The sequence below is a fragment of the Vipera berus genome (assembly GCF_964194415.1).
Source record: "Vipera berus genome assembly, chromosome: 2".
Classification (NCBI taxonomy): Eukaryota; Metazoa; Chordata; class Lepidosauria; order Squamata; family Viperidae; genus Vipera; species Vipera berus.
In genome coordinates this window covers 38,537,757-38,555,991 of record NC_138203.1, presented here as the reverse complement: position 1 = coordinate 38,555,991, position 18,235 = coordinate 38,537,757, and positions in this window count along the sequence as shown.

The following is an 18,235-nucleotide window of genomic DNA, read 5'->3' as shown; positions in this document are numbered from 1 at the left end:
TTTGAGTTAGTTGTTTTAGATTCTAAAAGTTTAGTTCCTAAAGAAGTAACCCTGTAAATAATTTTAATGTCCTCATCTAGTGCAGGGTAGGCAAACTTGGCTTTTTTATGACTCGTGGACTTCAACTCCCAGAATTCCTGAGCCAGCATATTTCAGCTTGGAAACCTCTCCCTTTCCCCTCAGCATGGCTGGCTTAGGATTTCTGGGACTTGAAGTCATAAAAAATAGTCAAGATTGCCTACCTCTGCAATAGGCTTTCGAAAGCCAATAGAGGGATTTTTTTTTTTTTTTTGCAAAAAAAAGGTGCCGGAACGTCGTTCTGAGCGTTCTATGAGAAAAAAAGCCCTGTCTATACACATGTTGTATATAGTATGTTTAAATGTGTGTTATGTATTTGTACACTTTGAGAGCAAGCAACTAAATTTCATTTTTAATGTGTGCCATTGTGCCCACAGTAAAAAACGACAATAAAGGTTATCTATTTATCTTTTACAATCCAGCACATTTATTTCAGCAAAAAGCTTCCTAGGTTAGATCTCATTTTATCTGATGCATGAAATATGTAAACTGAAAAGTGGAAAGAATGCTAGTAACTGCTTCAGATATGCCTGATACAATGCTGAACAGCCATCTTTATTAAAAGAGTACAAGTGGTCTCATAATTAGGAGACCTGCATCATCTAATAATGTAGGAAAACTATTGACATATGACTAAATGCATGAAGACTTGCACTCCACTCTGCTCATATGTTGAATAATTTTATGAGTCCTAATAGGTGAACACATTTGAATTCTGCAACCTTTTAGGGCATCCTGACATATAAATGGACTCTTAATGAATGTCTGGAGTTGGACCTGATTTGACACCAATGCATTCAAGCATAGCAGGTCTCTATCCTAATATTTTTATATAAAATATTGCAGCCCATCTAGTTTCCTTATATTTTTCATGTTAACCGAGAAAAGACATGAGGAGCAGATGTCTGTGTGTAACCTCCTGTCTTCAAGCAGATTGAACCTTTCATTAGTGCCATTTGCAAGCCATTGTATTCAATGTCTCCTCTGTAATTTCCTCTGCAACATTTTATCAGGGATATAGGTGGGTGGATATTGTAATTAAATGTCTTGCTACTTGACCTCTCCTGTACTATCTGAATGAAATGTAATTATAATGATTGGAAAGTGGAATCACCATGTTTTCTTTCAATTATTCCAAAATTATCCATGTAACTTATTAACTGAAACTTTTTATAATGGTTATCTCTACTTTCAATTTTTGTTTTGCTGATGGAAGGAGGAAAGAGTTTCCCTGTAAGAAGTGATAAACAACTAGTTGTGCTCATGATGCTTTCATGTTTTATGAAGCTTAACAAAAATGTATACCAGTTTAAGTTTCACATAAACTCTTGGGCAGCTCTTTAATGTGTCCGGTAGCATGAATGCCTTTCTATCAATAGATTGCTTCCAGAAAATCTTATCCTCTTTTATTAGCAAGATTATAAGCAAGATTCAGGTTCTAAGCATTAGAAAGTATCCTCTGTCAATGTGTATTAAAATCATGGATTAAAATTGGCAAGATTGTGGTATAAATTGACTCTCAAACAAGGAGGTTAATGAGTAACTTCAGACCAGCAACCCAACATATCTCATAGGTTTGTTTATTGGATATTTAAGAAGGAAGAAACCATATCACCAAATCCTCATATTCTGATACTGGTAGAGTAAGCTACCATAAATAAACGGAGCAAACCAGTGATGTTCCTAATTGAATAATGAAGCAACTGCAAGCAAATAACCAAGCTCAGCGGGCACCAAGAACTCCACTGTGGTATAATTAATTTAGTTTAAATCTGAATTAGCCTTGCCTAGAATATTTTGCAGAAGTATAAATGAACAGGGGACGCGGTGGATAAGTGGGTTAGGACACTGAGCTTGTCGATCAGAAGGTCGGCAGTTTGGCGGGTCGAATCCCGAGTGCCGCGTAACAGAGTGAGCGCCTGTTACTCGTCCCAGCTTCTGCCAACCTAGCAGTTCGAAAGCATGTAAAAATGCAAGTAGAAAAATAGGGACCACTCTGGTGAGAAGGTAACAGCGTTCCGTGCGCCTTTGGCGTCCAGTCATGCGGGCCACATGACCACGGAGACGTCCTCGGACAAGCGCTGGCTCTTCGGCTTTGAAACGGAGATGAGCACCGGCCCCTAGAGTCGGAAACAACTAGCACGCATGTGTGGGGGAACCTTTACCTTTACCTTATAAATGAACACCAAAATTTTAGAAATTAAGACATTTTTCCAAATACCTTTTTATTGACTGATAGAAATAAATGTATTTTTTTCAGAAATAATATGTACTGGGAAGCTTACTTGGCTATATGAAACTTTTCACAAATATTAGAAGAGTAGAGAAAAATCCCTTCATATATATTTCTGCACTAAAAATGAATTGAGGAGGTAAATATAAATAGATAATGCATCTTGTACAATTTAGTGGAAGACAATTATTATTTATTAAATTTATTGGCTGACCATTTTATCATAGGGTAAGAGTGGCACCATAGAGTGGCTTACAATATGCCTTATCCAACCTCATTCTACATTCCCTAAACTATATATCTGAGGTGGGGATTACCAGCATGTATTTTGCTTTTGGCTACAAAATGGTTGCTCTTGATTCTGAAGATTGTTCTGACCCAGAGGTTCAAAAAGTTACAGAAAATTTAATGGAATTCAGTTTAATAGAGAAAATACTCCTCATATTTAAAAGTAACTCTAACACCTACCTGAATAGCTAAGAGAAAGGCAAGGTAAAGAAAATAGAAAACAAAAGTAATACTAAATTGAGTGTCATAATTTAAGTGATGGGACAAACCCACATATACATCAATTCCCTTTGAAAAGAACTATACTTTTATTAGGGACGCAGTGGCTCAGTGGGTTAGGACGCTGAGCTTGTCGATCAGAAAGTCGGCAGTTTGGCGGGTCAAATCCCAAGTGCCGGGTAACAGAGTGAGTGCCTGTTACTTGTCCCAGCTTCTGCCAACCTAGCAGTTCAAAAGCACGTAAAAAATGCAAGTAGAAAAATAGGGACCACTACAGTGGGAAGGTAACAGCTTTCCGTGTGCCTTTGGCATCTAGTCATGCCGGCCACATGACCACAGAGACATCCTTGGACAAGCGCTGGCTCTTCGGCTTTGAAACGGAGATGAGCACCGGCCCCTAGAGTCAGAAACGACTAGCACGCATGTGCGGGGGAACCTTTACCTTTATCTTTACCTATACCTATACCTATAGACTTGTTTAAATTAGAAAGCAAACTGTACTTATCTTTTACTATTTACCATAAGCTTATTTATCCCGATCTGTTATCATATGGACTATGCTTATCTTCTAAACTCTATTGTATACTCTTTTAAAGCTTTATATTAGCTTTTTCTGTTTTATTCTTCTTCTATTTTATGCTTATGTCTCTGTTTCTATCTAAGTATTTGCTAGAGTTACCCATTTAATATTCCTTAATATTCTTTCTTTAGTCTTGATTTATGAACTTTATGCCATATTCTATTCTGGCTTTGTCTTAATTATGTTTATTTTGACAATGATCACTGGTACCATGTGCTACCTTTTCCTGGCAATCTTTTTGCTGGACTAGCCTCTGCCCCTACTGGTTGAGTCACTGACTTCTATCGTCACCACCACTGGAACTATGCTTTAGGCCAGTGGTGGGATTCAAATATGTGAACAACTGGTTGCCTGTGTGGATGCCACTTCCGGAAGTCCATTCTGGGCCTCGGCAACAAAAAATTAGCTACCAGTTCTGCTGAAGTGGTGTGAACTGGCTGAATCCCACCACTGCTTTAGGCCCTGAAAGGCAACTTCCATTTCAATCTATTTGGCTGCTTTCTAAACATCTGAGGTTCAATGACCCACAAACCTGGCTGACACTTCTAGATCTTTACTTGGCCACTACATCGCTCACCTGAAATTCTCCTTCCTCCCCTGGCACTCAGTTCCCTGGCAACTCCCTTCTCTCCACCTTGAAACCATTCCTCACAGCTACTCTTTATTTGAACTTAGCTGCTGGTGTAAAACTTAGCCAGAGTCACGTTATGACATCACTGCCACTGTTGCTGTAGGTGCAAACCAAGCAGGACAAAGAAAGGGTAACTCGCCCTGGGAAAGATCCTTTATTAGTCCATTCTCACACTCGATGTGGTTTCCTCCTGAGTACAAGGATTTTTATGCTTTTATCCCCTCATTTGTGTAGGCCAGGCATGTCAAACTGCCAGTCCATGGGCTGGATGCATCACGCCAAAACCATGCCCACCCCATTGCCGGCAATGGGGAAAAAGTCCCAATAAGTCGCACAACATCATGTGTCATTGCGAATTTGACATGTCTGGTGTAGGCAATCCCAAGCTGCCTTCACTTTTTGAAAATGGAGCAACATTGAATCCAGTGTATCCAAAGCTGGCTCTGACGCATCTTGGACCAAACTATGTAAGACTGTGCTGGAGTTACTTAGTTTCTGCTACAAGTTGTAACTTCTACCTACAAAGTTTATGTGGGCACCTGCAGAGTATCCAACACTAAGAGCTCCCTATTTCCCCTTTATCAATAAAATAAATATCAGAGTTCACTTGACTGACATATATAAATCATCAAAAACCTGTATATTTTTATCTTCATAGACAAAATTTGCCATCCACGTGGCATCAGTTCAAACTTTCTAACATAGATTTAACCTTTTTGTTCATACGTTCATTTCCATTCATATGATATTCAAGTCCATTACTCAGAATCGGACCACCTTTACTCAGCTCAATTACATCTTTTTCCTTGTGCTATTGTTTTTCAGATATGGGCAGCATGAACCCAGGAAGTGCCAGGTTCTGTGATAGATAGATAGATAGATAGATAGATAGATAGATAGATAGATAGATAGATAGATAGATAGATAGATAGATAGATAGATAGATAGATAGATGTAATAATAAAAAAGTGGGCTGCCTGAAGCCCTAACCCTAACATTGCATGAACCTTGTCTCCAATAGACCTGCCAAACAGAAAATATAATATAAATTTTATTTATAACTTCTGTATTTTGAATAAGAATTACAAAAAAGCTAGGAGATGAGTATTGCCTGAAAGAGATCTAGGCTTTCATTTTGCTCTGTTTTCATATCACCAGTCTTGCAAATCCCATGATTCTCTTGAAAAGAAATATTTTCTTATAAAAGTGGCTATGTCCCATTTTTGTCGTATCTATGATTTATTTTATTTTGCCAAAGGTCAGTTTGCTTTTCTATGTGTTATAATTGGTTTTGTAATTTAAAGCCATAGCTGCAAATGGAAAGTATGTTTAATTTATTTAAAGTGATGGTTATTTAATTTTGTTTCTGTCAGGTTTGCATTCTTGGTAAGCTAAACTGTGGTTTAAATTTTAAATAATTCACATTGCTTTTGGAACCCAGCTTCATGGCTCAAGAATAAACCATAAAATGTTTATTGTGCAATTATTATAAAGAGAATTTTGAAGCAGCAGGTGTTGCTTTCATGTTGGTTAGTACTGCCTCCATCTGCTAAGAGGATATTTTTACTCCCAGTTCTCATCTACTACAGTTTACATACTTTGTTTGCCTTGCTTTCTGATTTTCTCAGTCACTGATTCACATCCTTAACATTAGTTTTGTACATGGCCTATCTGATTGCAAGACAATAAAGTTTAACCTTTTCATTAATGAAACTGATAAAGATTGGGAAGAGATAGTTTTAAAATGCTGATGACAGTTACATAGCATTTGAATGATATGGACCACACATATCTTTTATTTATTTGTTTTTTTTTAAAGAATCCATTCAGGGGTGAACTTCTATGTCATATCGAGACTGATATGATATTAGCTTGCAGAATGTAATCCAACTCTTGAAATTATAATAGCAATAGTTGGTGCTATATTATAATGGAGAAAATATCAATAAACTATTTTTTCTCCATGGTATATTTACTATTTTTACAACAACCACATAAAGAGGTACTGCCTTTTTCTGTTTTGCAAACCATAGGAACATTTTTTAAATAGCTATAAAGGAAATCATGGGTCCAACTTTGTTTTATCAATGCAAGCATTTACAATACCTGCCAACAAAACAAAACAACCAGATAAAATTGTTTTAGGTACTCTTTAAAAAAAGATGAAGATAGTGCGTACATCCTGCCAGTTCTTTACAAAATTGCACAAACTGGCCCTTTTAAGAACACTTGCTGAGAAGATCCTGGTTTGTTTTTGATTAAAAAATAAATAAATTACTAGTGTTATGTACTGATATTAACAGTTAATGTGTTTGATTTAAATGTGTCTCCAACTGTTTTGGAGGGAAACTGAAGCTCGTATTTGAGTGGGAAACCAGCTTTCAATTCGATTGGTGGCACAAATAAATAGTGGTGGCATGTATAAATAGCTGTCAATTTGTCGGTTGAGTTCAGTTCTGTTATTCTGCAAATAAACCTGTTGCATTAAATCGGTCTGGTTAAGAACCCAGTATACAATAGTGGTGATGAAGGTGGGATGCTGCTAAAGAAGAGAGCTAACTCCTTTTGGATCTGAAGTCACTGGGTGTCAGACCAGGCACAAGAGTCCTGGTGGGACCACATCCCCACCCTGACTGCCAGTAAGCCACACTGGAGACACAGTTGTCCTGAGGGATCAGTCCCCAAGATCTAGGCAGCTCAGCTCCTCTTGCAGCATAAGGCAGTGACCAGGACCTCACTGAACGCCTGCCATGACCAAGCTTGGCAGGCTCAATGAGTTCAATGTCAATGCTGCTAAGATTGAATGTTCTTGCTTTGACAAAAGATGAAGAAGCAGCTATTTCATATTTTAAACGTGTGTTACTTTAAGAGCTATAATCAGTTGTTGTGGGGGCCCTGGGAGCTGTTGAATCAACAACCAGGATGGGGCCAGATAGCCGTGCATCAAGAAACCATTGAGAGACTGGAAGATTCGGAAGAGGACAATGAGATTGACTGGTTGCAAAGGGAACTCGTTACATGGCATTGTTCTACAGCACAAGCAACTATTCCTCCAAGCTGCATGAGCTGCGGAGGAGAACACAAAAGGTCTGAGTGCAGATTTCTCACAGCAGTGTGCCGTGCCTGTGGGAAGCAAGGTCATATCACCAGAGCCTGTAGAGGTCTCCAAAGAGATGCTCAGACTGCAGACATCCCACAGAAAAGTAAATGGGCCCCGTGGCAAAACAGGGTCAGATACTGTTCTGGGAGGAGAAGCATTCTCCGGACGGGAGCCCAACACCCCCTTAAAGAGAAGCTGAGACTTCAAGTCAAACTACAAGGGGTCCCTTGTTCTATGGAGCTTGACACCAGGTCAGCTGTGTCCATCATTTCTTACAAGACTTTCATTTATAATAATAATAATAATAGTTTATATCTGCAGATAAGACAAGAAGCGAGCTCAACTCAAACTGTCAAGCCTTCTTCTGACAGATTTTCAAAATTGCTGCATTGCAGTGAAAAGTGAAGTTACCATAAGGGTCAGATTCAAAGAGTTTGATGGTCCCCTCAATGTTGTGGTTGTTGAAGGACAGCGTACCAGTCTAATAGGATTGGACTGGTTCGAAGCCCTGGGCATCCGAGTAACTGGCATCCATTGCACTCAAACAGCTGACCTAGCAACAGTATGCCAAGAGCATGCTTATGTGTTCAATCCTAACCTAGGACAATACAAAGGGGCACCCATCTCCTTTTATCTTGAATTGGCTGTCACTCCAATCAGGATAAAACTGCACAGAGTGCCTTTCGCTTTAAAACCAAAGATCAATGTGGAGCTAGACAAATTAGTGCAACAGGGAGTGCTCCAACCCATGGAAAGTAGCCTGTGGGATACTCCCATAGTGACCCCAGTGAAGCCCAATGGGGATGTCCATATCTGTGCAGACTACAAGTGCACAATCAACAAGGCACTACAGCAACACGCTTACCCAGTTCCAGTGGTAAGCCACATCCTCTCATCACTTCTAGGAGGTCGCACAAGCATATCAGCAGCTGCCAGTTGACAATGCCACAGCAGAGGCACAGACAATTGTCACTCACAGAGGGGCATTCAGAGTTCGTCACCTGCAGTTTCGGATAAGTGTTGCCCTGGGATTGTTCCAAAGCGTTATGGAACAAACACTTAAAAATATACCAGGCTAAACCTCCCTCAAAAACTCTTCGGAGTGCTGGAACTTCTCCGGTACAACAATCATCATTGCAGGCGTTGCACCTTCCTGATGTATTGACATCGAAGGATTTACAAGATGCTCTTGAAAAACATGCCCAGGTAATTCTGGAATCAATGGGTGATAAATTTGCACAGATGGAGGCGAAATTGGAGAAATTGGAGGAGAGAATGGAAGAGAGGATGGAACAGAAGTTCAGGGTGATGAAGGTAGACATTTTGTCCTCAGTGTATAAAGTGGCTGAATGTGTGGAAGAACTGGAGGAAAATGTGGAAGATTTGACTCAAAAGAATGCCATATTAGAAGCAAAAGTACTGGAGAATGAAGATTTAAGAGACAAAATGGACAGAGAATTGAGTCTTGCTCAATATTACCAGATGCAGTTTGCTGTTAGAATTAGAGGTTTAAAAGAGAATATTAAGGAAGATCTAAAGCAGCTGATTTCTGAGGCTCTGGAAGTGGTATTGAATCAGCCAGCATCTGAAATAAAGGGAGGCATGGATAAAGTGTTTCGTGTGAATTCATGGATTGCAAGACAGAGAAAGCTGCCTAGAGATGTGGTGGTTTATTTTACTAAGAGGGAAATTAGAGATGAAGTTATACAAGTTGCCTATGATTCTAAAGTGGTGATTGCTGATCAAGAAGTTTTGGTTTTAAAAGAAATTCCTCCAAAGATTTTAAGGAGAAGGAAGGATTTCATATTCCTCGTGCAAGAGCTCAAGCAACGAGATGTAAGGTTCAGATGGGAGATTCCAGTTGGGTTGATGGTGATGTATGAAGGTAAAAGGTACCGTCTGATTACTGTGATGCAGGCGCGAGATTTTTATAATAACGTTTTAAAAGCAACCTCATTATCACTTCTGGAAGCTGCAAAGGGATCTGGAGAAGGAGAACATCAAGAGACTGAGGATGGACAGATAGAGGAGAATGGTGTTGGAGGAGATCAAGCTACAATTTCTTTGGATGATCCTGGAGAGCGGAGGGTGACGCGTGCTGCTTTAAAACGATCAAAAAGAAAATAATAAAAGAGCAAGACCAGCAGAAGTCTATGGAACTTTCACAACGAACACCTAGGAAGTTATCGCAATGGACACGTGGGAAAAGATTTGGGTTAGGAACGTAAAGAGAGAACTTTTATAAAATGCTTTATAGATGGCATTTAGATCCTAAAAAGTTTGCAAGTATGTATCCGGACTATCAGCCAAAATGTTGGAGATGTGGAGATCAAGGCTTTTTAGATAAAAATTTGGTGGAATATGTAGAAGATTTTTAAGCACAGGATAAAGTTTTGTTCGCAAATTTTTTGTTTTTGTTTTTTTTTTCTTTGTTGGGGATAATTGCGGACGCTACGGTTGTGGATACTAATTATGTGAAATTTAATTACGGCAGCAAGACTTTTGATAGCTTAGTAATGGAAGAAAGAGGAACTGCCGATTATAGGAGAGTGACTTCAAAGATTTTTGATCTGGCAGAGATGGTGTAGATTTTGGCCTAAGATTTTTCGTAAGAACGTTATATTATGGAATGGAGAAAATGGATTTATAGGGTTAAGAAGTTTCATGTAGCATTTGAATAAGTCTTCTTTCTTTTCTTCTTCTTTTTTCCTATTTTTGTTTTTCTATATATATTTAATATATATATATATATTATCCTATATAAGCTAGAGAGTGATGGATTTTAGAGTTTATGGATGTTAGTATATGGTTGTTTATGATTGTTTTTTTTATATACCTTGTACTTAGCTCTGGGAAGTCGGGGGGGGAGGGGGGGAGGGGGGAGAGGTAGGGGGGGAGGGAGAAGGGAGGGGGAGGGGGGATTTTTAAAGGAAAAATTGTATGTTAAAACTTTTTAATAAAAAAAAAATATATACCAGGCGTTTGCCCCTGATGATGTCCTGATTGCAGGAGAATCTGCAGCAGTCCTAGCAGATCACCTCAGAGCAGTGCTTCAATGGTTCCGTGAAGCGGGGTTGAAGTTAAAAAAAGAAAAGTGTCAAATTGGAGTGGACTCTACTGAGTTCTTGAGATTCCAGATAGATGCTGCTGGAATCCATCCATCAGAGCCAAAGTAAAAGCTATCCAACAAGCCCCCAGACCTAGATCCAAAGGGGAGCTGCAGGCATTTCTGGGACTCTTAAAACTTTATCACTCGTTTCTGCCACCCAAAGCTGTGTTGGCAGAGCCACTCCATCATTTGTTAATTAAAAAAGCACACTGGGAGTGGGCAAGCACACATGACAAGGCATTCAGAGCAGTCAAATCACTGCTATTGTCAAATTCCAGGTTAGCCCATTTTAACAAAAAACTGCCTGTGTCTTTAGCATGTGATGCCTCACCTTATGGCATTGGAGCAGTTCTAAGCCATCAAATGGCAGATGGTCATGAAGCCCCTATAGCATATTATTCTAAAACATTATCATCAGCAGAGAGAAACTATGCTCAAATAGACAAGGAAGCTCTCGCTATTGTAGCAGGAATTAAGAAATTCCATGACTTCCTATATGGGTGACCCTTCACCATTTTCACTGATCACAAGCTGCTGCTTGGCCTCTTTATGGTTGACAAGCAGACTCAGGAGATCCTGTCACCAAGGATGCTGCAATGGTCATTTTTTATGGCTGCCTATTCATACAGGTTAGTCCATAAGCCAGGCAAGGAAATGGGCCATGCTGATGCACTCAGCCAACTGTCTCTGCCTCAAACTGATCCAGACCCAGACCCAGCAGCTCACATCCTGGCAATCCAGGATCTTCCTGAGACACCCCTACATGCAGGGCATGTGGCCACTGAAACTGCCACTGACAGAATACTCAGCCGCGTTCTGAACTGGGTACTGAGGGGATGGCCAGAAAACAGGCCAGATCCAGAGTTCCACAGCTGTGCCAGCAGCAAGGATGAGCTGTCAGCCCACAAGGGTTGTGTTCTGTGGGGAAGCAGGGTGGTTGTTCCACCCACATTGCAAGCCAGAGTACTAGAATCTCTGCATGAGGGATATCCAGGCATCATTAGAATGAAGGCACTTGCAAGAAACTACTTGTGGTGGCCAGGTCTGAATAAGGACATTGACGCTCAAGTAAGGAGCTGTCAGGTCTGCCAAGAAACCCAGCCAGAAATGCCTCAAGCACCAGTGCACCTCTAGGAGACCACACAAACTCCATGATCTCACGTGCATATTGACTTTGCAGGACCATTTCAGGGACAGGTATTCCTCATTGTAGTGGACAGCTATTCAAAATGACTAGAGGTAGTACCTGTCCAATCTATGACTACTGCCAGGACCATCCAGGAACTGTACAGGCTTTTTGCTACACATGGCCTGCCAGACGTCAATGTGTTAGACAGCGGGGCACAATTCATGGCAGCAGTGTTCTAGTCCTTCCTTAAAGCTAATATGATTAGACACACCACTTCAGCTCCATTTCATCCTGCTTCCAATGGGCAAGCTGAATGGATAGTGAGATCCACAAAAGAGTCTCTAAAAAGACTAATGACAGGAGACTGGAATCATCGCCTGCAAACTTGTGCCAGCACACAATGCCAAGTACCACTACAGGTCGCAGCCCAGCTGAGCTTAGATGGGGTCATTGACTCACAACAAAGTTGGACCGTCTCCACCCTGACAGATCAGCTGCAGAAACGTCACAACCTAAGCCTCCAAGTAATTTGCAGCTGGGTGAGCCTGTTTGGGCAAGAAACTATGGGTAGGGGAGCACCTTGGGTGGTTGCTATTGTGACAAAGGTGTCAGGGCTACTATCCTATGAGGTGGTCCTGGATGACGGTCGTGTGGTTTGATGCCACATTGACCAATTGCAGCAATAGCAGGCAAGTCAGAGTCCTGGAGCAGAAGGCGAGTGGACTATAGACATGTATAGGGAAGCTGTCATTCCCAAATTGCCCAGACCTACAGAAACTGTACAAGAGGGACTAGAACAAAGTACCGTGTTTGCCAGAAAGTGACACGAGCAAACACAGTGGTACAGGTCTACTTGGTACAGATGGACATAGTGTCACTGGTCTACCTGGTGCGGACAGACATAGTGGCACGGGTCTACCGGGTACGGCCAACTGACAAGTTGATCGGGAGCCCCAAACAGCTTTGTGGCACTCCAAAAGAACTTGTAATCCACCAGCATATTTAAATGACTATGTGCATAAAATGTTCTGAGAATGACTTTGTCCAGGGGGAAGGGGTGTTATGTACTGATATTAACAGTTAATCTGTTTGATGTAAATGTGTCTCCAACTATTTTGGAGGAAAACTGAAGCTCATATTTGAGCGGGAAAACCAGCTTTCAATTTGATTGGTTGCCGCCTAGTGGCGGCATGTATAAATAGCTGTCAGTCTGTCGGTTGAATTCAGTTCTGTTATTCTGCAAATAAACGTGTTACATTAAATTGGTCTGGTTAATGTCTCCAAGAACCCACTACACAATAACTAGAATGACATATTTCACTCTCACATTCCTAATACTATCTTCTCAGAACTAAATGAGATTGCAAAGAAGTAGTAGTAATTGGAGAATCAAAGTTTCTCTGGATTAAAACTGGCCTAAGTTGTGTTCTTATAACTTAAGATTCCATGTAAAACAGGGTGTCAAACTGTCAGCCCGCAGGCTGGATGTGTCATGCCAAAACCACCACCCCTATTGTCAGCAATGGGAAAAATGTTGTGATATGTCACAACATGTCACGTGATGTCATGAGTTTGACACCTATGATATGAAACTACCTCAACTCAGGTGAGTTATTTTGTAGGAATAATATGTAGTTATGTTTTGTTTTAATTAATTGCCTATTGCATGAATCAATTTCATCCAGAAACAGTTGTGATGTTACTTTGGAATAACTTAGAGTAGCAATGGACAGACTTTGAGGAAATTAACACCCATTTTTATTTTCTCCTTTTTAGGGAGAGAATTTTTGGATGGTTCCTTGTGATCTCATTTATGAGGCTTCAGCCATGGTTTTTATGTGTTTTCTACTTCCCAGAAATTCTTCCACTAGTTTTCAGTGACAGGGGTTAAAAAAATCTTTTGAAGAAATTTGGTATTGGGGGGCTTTTATGATTCTAAGGTCCTGACTGCCTTTCCCTGATTCAAACTGAAAAGCTACAATAGGATTGGTCCCCTCCCACTTTAATTTTCTAAAGGCCCATTCACATAAATTCCTGAAAATATGCCATGCACTGTTCCTAGTCAATGGTACATGGTACATTTTCAGGAAATATATGTAATATTTGCAGAAATATTAAAATGCTATATTGTATAAGCAATCATAACTGATATAAATACTGTAATTCATCAGTAGAATGTTAAAATGATTAGAATACTGTGGGCAGAAGAGGAGGGAAGTAATAAATAGAATGCTGTTATATTATGAAGGCAATTTCATTTATCTCAGAAAATTAGAAGGCAGGAATGACATTATTCCAGCTGAGTGGACCTGAAAGTCAGGTATGAAAGGCTACCAAAATCATCATCAACAACAACTGATCCCGCGTGAAAGAGGTGGTCTTAAAATGCCTAATTTTAAATTATATTATGAGGCTGCTGCTTTGTCATCGATAAGTGACTGGTTTAATTTAACACAAGGGAGATTATTAAATCTTGAGGGTCATGATTTGTTATTTGGTTGGCATGCATATTTATTGTATGATAAGAAGGTGGATAATATGTTTAAGATACATATTTTAAGGTATGCTCTGTTGCGAGTTTGGAAAAAGTATAGACATAAGTTAAATTATAAGATATCAATTTGGGCAATACCTAAACATGCAATAGAAAATATAAATGTGGGATTCAAACAGGATGAGACTACATATAAGGAAATTTTAAGTCTAGAAAGGAATGTATGGCAATTAAAGCCATATAATATTTTAAAAGAAGAAAAGATTGTACAAACTTGGTTTCAGTATGGGCAATTACAGGCAAGATGGAAAGAGGACCAGAAAGCTGGCTTTTCGATGACTGATGAAAATTTGGTAAAACAAATTAGAGATCAAGGTCAAGCACATATTAAAAGGATATATAATGCATTGATAGAAATTGACTCAGAAACGGAACTTGTTAAAGATTGTATGATAAAGTGGGCCCAGAATTTTCAAGAAGTTATAACAATGGACACTTGGGAAAAGATCTGGGTTAGAAATGTAAAATTTACACAGGCCCAAAACTTCAGAGAGAATTTTTGTAAAATGTTTTATAGGTGGCACTTAGACCCTAAAAAGTTAGCAAGTATGTATCCGAACTGCCAGCCCAAATGTTGGAGGTGTGGTTGTGAGGATGCAACATATTTTCATATATGGTGGACTTGTAAAAAGGTTAAAGCCTTTTGGATTAAAATTTGGTGGAATATACAAAAGATATTTAAGAAAAGGATAAAGTTTTCTCCGCAATTGTTTTTATTGGGTATTATTACAGATACTACTGTTATAGACACTAAGTTGATGTTGCATCTAATTACGGCAGCAAGACTTTTAGTTGCGCAATACTGGAAGAAGGAGGAATTGCCGACTATAGAAGAATGGACTTTGAAAGTTTCCAACTTGGCGGAAATGGCAAAGATTTCGACATATTTGAAAGATCAATCGCAACAGAGATATATTGTGGAATGGAGAAGATGGATTGAATATATTCAGAACAAATATGGGACTAAAAAGTTTCATTTAGTATTTGAATAAGTAGTGGATTTTTATGATGTATGATTAGTTATTTGTTACTTTATTAATATTATGACTATGGAGAGTTAAAGTCCGATAGAACTTAATGTTTTATTTTTGTTGTTAGCATATTTTAGTTTATGTTTGTATTATTATACCCTGTATTCAGCTCTGGGAAGTTGGGGAGGGGAGGGTTGGGGAGAGGGGCGGGGGAGGAGGGAGTTCATTGCATTTAAAAATTGTAAAACTTTTCAATATAAAAAAACTGATCCCAATTTTTAATACTGGTTCATAGAAGTTCATCATGGAATAAGGTAAAGGTAAAGGTTCCCCCGCACATGCGTGCTAGTTGTTTCCGACTCTAGGGGCCGGTGCTCATCTCCATTTCAAAGCCGAAGAGCCAGCATTTGTCCGAGGATGTCTCCGTGGTCATGTGGCCCGCATGACTAGATGCCAAAGGCGCACGGAATGCTGTTACCTTCCCACCGTAGTGGTCCCTATTTTTCTACTTGCATTTTTACATTTTTTCAAACTGCTAGGTTGGCAGAAGCTGGGATGAGTAACAGGCGCTCACTCTGTTACTCGTCACTCAGGATTCGACCCGCCAAACTGCCAAACATCTGATTGACAAGCTCAGTGTCCTAACCCACTGAGCCACCGCATCCCTGGAATAAATACACCCAAAGAAATTATGGATCAAACATCCAAAGTTATTTAGCAACATTTCAGTAAATCAGTGTTTGTGACTGTGTCCTCATTGATCATCAGTTTGTGGTCACTTTTTGTGAGAAGGCCCCAAATTCCAAATGTGCCCCCAAAAGTGTGAGAATGACACTGCAGTAGGGCACCATGCTTTCCCTGCTATTTACCTGAAGCTGGCTTTAACTAAGATGAAAATATGATGGAATCATCTTGGGTAATATAACAGGCAAAAACAAAAGCAAAGAGATCTCTGTAGTAAATCAACTTGAATGATATAAAAGCAAAACACATTTAACTCAACTGAATTAGCAAGTTTAGTTTGAAAGCACTTCATTCTGCATGCTGGCACAAACAACTGCCATGCTTTCCCATCAAGACTAATCTTTTAAAGTTAACTAACATTCATCCAGCTATTATAAATGCTAGAGTTGAAAACAGTCCTGTGGATTCCTTTCAGCTATGGAAGTAAAGATAAATGGTGTCAAGTGAGGCATGAGACATGTGGAGGAGAAAAAAAAAAGATTTTAGCTTTGAGGAGTGCTAAAATCGAAGAAACAACAGTACCTAGGATAACATTGTCAGTTGTTCTAATTTTGCCAACACTGTGTGACATATATATTTTCCTAGACTTCTCACATGGGGTTTTAAAGCAATGTTTTATTTGTAGGTTAGGGTTGAAGAACGAAGAAATATACAGTACATACATAGGCTGGCCTTGTATCATTTGCTCAGGAATACCTGATCTAGAAGCTGTAATAAAACTGGAAGTGTAAGCAAAGCTGCAGAATTGCTATGTTTCATGCCATAGCTGACATGGGAATATTGTTTCCTTTCCATGCACATTTTATATACATAATCACTTAACATCTTAAACCAAGATGGGGGAAACAGATTAATTCCCCTCGAGCCTCAGGTTCACTTTGCCTTCTTTCAGCCTTCAAACTGTCTTCTAAATAACACATCTGTGGTGGTTCACCTTGTAAGGTCTCTGGTGAACTCAGGTATGATTTGCCCATATTGACAGAGTGCATGGCCATCTTATTCTTTTCTATCAAGACAGAAAACTGAGCTCCAAATTGGGAGCATGCCTACTGTATGGCTGAAGAATTTCATCCATTCCTTTCTCTTTACAGTTTCCCAGATAGATACTATTAAACTCTGACTCCTCCCAGCAGCTCAACAGAGGTTGAATAACCCATTTTCCAAACATAGTTTCAAGGTATACTTCTGATTAATTCAAGATTAGAATGCTGTGCCTGGAGATTCCGTTAATTAGTTGACAGACTCAAGTATCTCTTTGGTGCAAGATGACCGTTGCAAATTGGCTGTTTTTTTGTTCACCTTGAGAGGATACTTGACTACCAATAAAGGAGAATATTTGTAGCTCAGGGTTGAAATGAGGGGTCCTTGGTGCTCTGAGCACTGATGATATTACCTAGTTTGGGTAATGAAACGTCTGCAAGAAACAAGCAAGCTCAGAGAGCACCAAGGACCCCTAAATACTCAAGTGCCTGGCTCTAGTTCCCATTCATTAACATACTTTTCATAGGAGGCCTATTGGTCAGTTTGGTCTCGCATAACATCCTTTAGATAGGCTTCACAGTTTTGTATTAGATTTATGGAGTTGGTCCAAAACGTGCAGAATCTTTATGTTGCTGGGAAGTTTTCTTGCTAACTTAACTTTTTTGCCATGTACATTCTTTTCATCAGTTTTCATATAATCTTTGAATCTGTTTTTAGGGCACACTTGGCAGACTGTTGCTATTGTGATATATGTATATATTTTATTTATTTATTTATTATTTGGATTTATATACCGCCCCTCTCCCGAAGGACTCGGGGAGGTGTACAGGGCAATTAAAACACTATATACAACACATAATATACAAAAATTAACATTTCTAAACCAAGTAGCCCTAAACAATAAAACATGTTCTAAAATTTAAAATTTTAAATCTAAAATCCCAATCCCTCAGTCCAGGCTGGCGAGTTCAAATAGCCAAGTCTTCAGGTCACGGGGAAAAGAGCGAAGGTCGGGAGCCATCAGGAGCTCAACAGGGAGCTGATTCCAGAGGGCAGGTGCGCCCACAGAGAATGCTCTCCCCCTGGGGGCCGCCAGTCGACATTTCCTGACCGACGGCACCCTGAGGAGGCCCTCTCTGTGAGAGCGCACAGGACGATGGGAAGTTAATGCCAGCAAAAGGTACTCCCGTAAATAATCCGGGCCCATGCCATATATATTGTTTATATAAATATTTTGATTTTGCAATATGTTTTTTAATCTTTTTCTCACTATCTATAATTTCATTGGTAAGATGGGCAGGCATAAAAATATGTTAAATTGATCAATCAATCATGCCCAACTGCAGACAAAAGAAGAAAAGACAGCAGTGTTATCCTGAAGAGCTTAGCATCATGACAGGCATCCTCTATCAGGGATGACATAATTGGTGACATAGCTGACTCTTCATCATTACTAGGTAGCGCATCTAAGTCCACATTTGCCTTTGATCTTTCAGCCTTGTATCTCAGCAAGGTAGGAAACCAAAAATAATGAATCAGTGCTACATTAATTTGCGCTGGCTTTTGAAGATATTGCTCATGTTTTATTTTATTGTCAACTGTATGCCCCTTTTAGTCT